Raw genomic sequence first — 4,644 nt, 5'->3', positions numbered from 1 at the left:
TCTCTTACTTTTCTGATAACTATAATGCTTACTGAAGGAATGAACTTGATGCCTGCAGTTCTATGAGAAATCCAAGGGGTTATTAAAAAACTGGGTGGGATGCCCAACCACAATCCAACTAGTCATTTTTATTCTGTCCATCCATAAACTAAGTATTATCCCTACAGTATTTAACACAACTTGTTAGAATGAAGGAGAAAAAATAGAAATGGAAGAAAGAAGAGATCAAGAAAATGAGAGAGAAGAAACAAAACAACCGCAAACTCTGTGCGCTATATAGAAATTTTACTTTGCTCAGTTCACTTTAAACTAACTGATAGCTGATGGCGAAAGGTGGATACGGCCAGGTGTCCTGGACACTGACCACCTATGAGAAATTGAAGGGGCGGGGGGTTGTTAGGCCTCCTCAGACAGCCAGGGCCTTTCATGTGTTAACTCTGCTGGGGTGGATTTTGGGGTCAAGGATATACATAGAGCTACAGCCCACCCTCAGATACCCTATAAATACACAGAGGCTCCAATAAAGTTCAAAAGTAGATTATAAACTCACGATCACAACAAAAACAAGATTAAAAGAAGGAAACATACATAATATCAAGCATTAACTATAGATACTGGTTAACTGCAATACACCATAAACAGACCTGCCAGGGATAGCGAAGGGCAGCGTCCGGTCCTTCACAGGCTCACTGAGCTGCAGTGACAGTCAGGCCTTCTGTTTTTTCCCTCAGAGGGTCTCAGACCGAGAGTGAGGGAAGCGTGATAATAATTATCAATTCAATGGATGATCAAGGTCCCGATCCAATAACACTTTTACAGGTAAGTATCCAATTATAATCCAATCCGATAGGTCACCCCTCTCTCCCTCACTGCTACAGTCACTACTCATACACCTCAGACACACAGGTATGATAACCAACCAAGTAAACGTGCACACCATTCAAAACTCAAGTACTCTCAAGCATCTATATTCCATTCACATGCCAAATCATGCCTCAGGATTCTTTAAATACTCAGTAAAATCACACCACGTGTCAGTCGTTCTTCTCACCAATCATACTCACGTACACATGACACCTTACTATTGTGCTCTTGGCACTCAGGTTTAGCACATGGCACTCTACTGGACCACACAAACTACTGCGCAGGCTCCCCAGATGTAAGTGGGTCGCTGGCATCATCACAGTGGAAAGTTTAGCTATTGCAGAACGTTCCCACTTCTAATCAGCGTGTGCAGGCTCAGGAGGGATCTCATGTTATGGATCACATCCAACAATGGGTACTATGTAGGCATGTTTACATGAGATGCTGACTGCACCATAGCTGAATAATACTGTGTAGTAGTGCGTCACAACACTGACGGTGCTAATATCCTACTGCGCATATATGCTACTAGGCTACTGAGCAGTAGCATCACTTAAGAGATATTTGCTGGCGCTAGTGTGCAGTAAATCTGGTTACTGTGCATTTATTTAGTACTTGATTATATAAGTCCTAAATAAATGTGCAGTAACCACTATGCAGTAGTGTGTCGTGTAGATACGCCCTGTGTTAAAGGAATGGCAAACTTGTTTACTGCTTCAGCCAGCTTTAGGTAGATATCTGTATATGGTACCTGAGGATAATTTTCAAAGAATAGAAGGCAATATAAATATATTTTCCTTTTTTTTCTAAACAGTTCTTGGGAATTGTTCATATACTTTGTACTGGTATTTCCAGCATTCTTTTCCCAACATTTGCTGAATACAATGAGAAAGAACTAGAAGTCAGCTCTCATTGCTACTTAACACACTGTAGTTGACAGACAAGTCTTTTGAACAGTTCTAGGCAAACTAATGTGTGCCAGAAAAATGAGCAATATTTTGGAATCATTGTAGTTTATGATTATCAGTTTAAATGTTGGACTATTCTGAAGTGATAGGTGGTATTTAGATATTTGCTAGATTTGTTTCTATAAGTAAACATGCTTCTTTTTCATTCTTTCTGCCTTGTCTTTCTGCAACCACTTCCCTTCTGTTTTACTCTTTCTTCTGCCAAAATGTGTGTTTTTGTGACCTGTAGCCACATCTCTTTCTCTGCTTCCTAAACACCCACCTATTTTTGTAGACATTCAGGTCAGTGGCCAGGGAATGAGAAGATTATTCCTGCCTCAAGGAGGAAATAGAATATGATGGAAGTGGCTTCCTGACACAAAATGTGGCACTGAAAGAGTTTTTTTGGCTTTTAGCAAAGGAGTGTGATCTTTTCTCTTTCTGGCCTGCAGCAGCTCTTTGACTGAAGGGTTTACCTTCCCACCCAACACTTGAGTACTAAATTCCAGAAAACCCAGTCTTGTTTAAAAACTGCATAGGTTTTAGAAGGTGTGCCAAAAAAACCTTTTATATTGTTTCCTGTATAACTTTAAAATGTCTTTGAGAATCAGCATGAAAAAGAGAATAACAGTACATAGGAATAATTTTCTAACAACAGGGATTGTAAACAAAGTTTTTCAATCCCTATGCTTTCCTTTGTGTCTCAAGTTATTTAGCTATTGTGAATGATGCATGGGTACTTGGTATTGAAGATGTAATTATTTGAGAAATGACATCAAGGATTAATTCAGTATTTTCTTGATACCTTTGATTGAGGGCCTGCTTCAAAGGGGGCTAGTCTACATGAGATGCTTTACTGTACAGTAGAGCCAATTACTGCGCAGTAAATGTTTTCATCTACATGTGCAGACACTTACTGTGAAGTAATTGGCTTGAATCATGAGTCAATTTGCTACCTGCAAATGCAAGTAGCAAATTTATTCATGATTAGTAACTGTGCAGTAGTGCATGTGTAGACCTCTAACCATGGGTGACTGGTGCCTCTGGAGTCAGAGGGACACATACCCCTCGACACCAGTCAGCGACTCGGGGGGTCCCTTAGTGGCCAATCTCACTGACCGGAGGGGGGTGGGGGGACTTCACTCACCAAGAAGTCCCACAGCCACTTCTGGAAGTGGTGCAGCCGCTTTTGCTGGCAGCCCTGCTCCCTGGCCCGTGCTTTCCGGGCGGAACACCCTGGTGCTCCCACCTGCCCCCCTGGCCATTGCCTAAACAGGGAGTGTGGCCTGACAGGGGGTGCACCTGCACTCTGAGGGGGTGTGCATGCACTCCCTATGTGTTGCCACTGCCTCTGACCGGGTGCAAATGTACTCCTGGTCAGCTGAGCAGCTGGGGGCAGGAGATTGTTTCCTACCTCCAGGAGCTGCCTGCTGCCAGAGTGGGCTCTACCACTGGAGCCTGGGCAGGGATAGTGTCCCCCTGGCCCAGCAGCATGGAGCTCCCAGACCCTGCCTCATGATGGTGGGGCCAGAGCTGGGAGATTCTTGTCTCCCAGCCTGAGTCCCACAGTCTCAGGGCTGGCACTGGGAGATCCTTATTTCCCACGTTTGTGGGATGTGAGTTGGGAGATCCTTATCTCTCAGCACCAGCTCCACCATCCTAGAGTAGGGGTTGGAGGCTACCTGCTGATGGGATGGGGGACAGTCTCTCTGCCTGGGCTCTAATGGCAGAGCCTGCCCCAGCAGCAGGTAGCTCCAGTGGGAGCAAGCAATGTTGCAGCCCCTGCCAGGAGACAGCTATCTTCTGGCCACTAGCTAGCATCCATGGGGAGCCTAGAGTTCCCCTTGGCTGCTGTAGGGGCCAGTTGCAGGGCCACAGGGGGCAGAAGCAGTCTGCTGGTAGGAAGAGCAAATCTACTCCTGCATCTCTGCACATGTAGAGATGTGCCTGGGAGAGTTTACTCAAGAGTAAACTGCTCCCGGATTATTTGCATGTGTAGGCTCACAAGGGATGCTGCGAATTGAGAATTTGCCTTTAGTGTAGTTCCATGTAGGTGTTTGATGCTTGGGTGGATCAGGCCACAAATTGCTTTAATGGTTTTGTAAAAATCTAATATGAAAACCTGGAGGATGAGATTTCTTTACTTGGTGTGAATTCATCACCTTTCCTGCAGGATGCCCTTTATTTGTTCTTCTAAAGAGCATAGTTAAATGGAGCCTGCTTAATTTAGCAGCACTCCAGATCATCTAGTTTGAGGTATAGAAGTTATTATACCACAAACTCTGCATAATGATTTATTAGGCTTCATGTTAACTGCAGTGAGAAAATATCATGGCTGTCAGGTTTATTTTTTGCATGTTGTTTAATTGAGTGTTTTGGTCTAGCGATAGTGGTGTATGCAGTGTTCCTATCAAATATAAACAATTCTAGCCAAATCAGGTGTCCTTTGTGTGTGTGAGAGAGTCTGTGAGACAACTAAAATATTCACCAACTCTGATACTGATTTCCCATATGAAAAGAACAGCTGGTAAGTCTTGGCACCTACCAAAGAATAAACTGCAACAGAATTGCCAACAACATCCATCCCCTGCATTGTATGGCAATGTCTGGATCAGGAGCAACAAACCAGCCTGTCAGAGCTTTGTATGCATATCCAGCAGCAGAATAAGGCAGGGACCCCAAACAAGGTTTGTATATTAATGAGTCAATGGGACCAAATGTTTTTAATATTACTGATGTGCAAACTATTACATTAAAAAAGTGTTATTCATGATTAGTAACTGTGCAATAGCGCAATTGTAGACTTCTGACCATGGGTGACTGGTGCCTGATT

Source organism: Alligator sinensis, unplaced genomic scaffold, assembly GCF_000455745.1.
Source record: "Alligator sinensis unplaced genomic scaffold, ASM45574v1 scaffold173_5, whole genome shotgun sequence".
Classification (NCBI taxonomy): Eukaryota; Metazoa; Chordata; order Crocodylia; family Alligatoridae; genus Alligator; species Alligator sinensis.
This window is presented reverse-complemented; position numbering follows the sequence as displayed.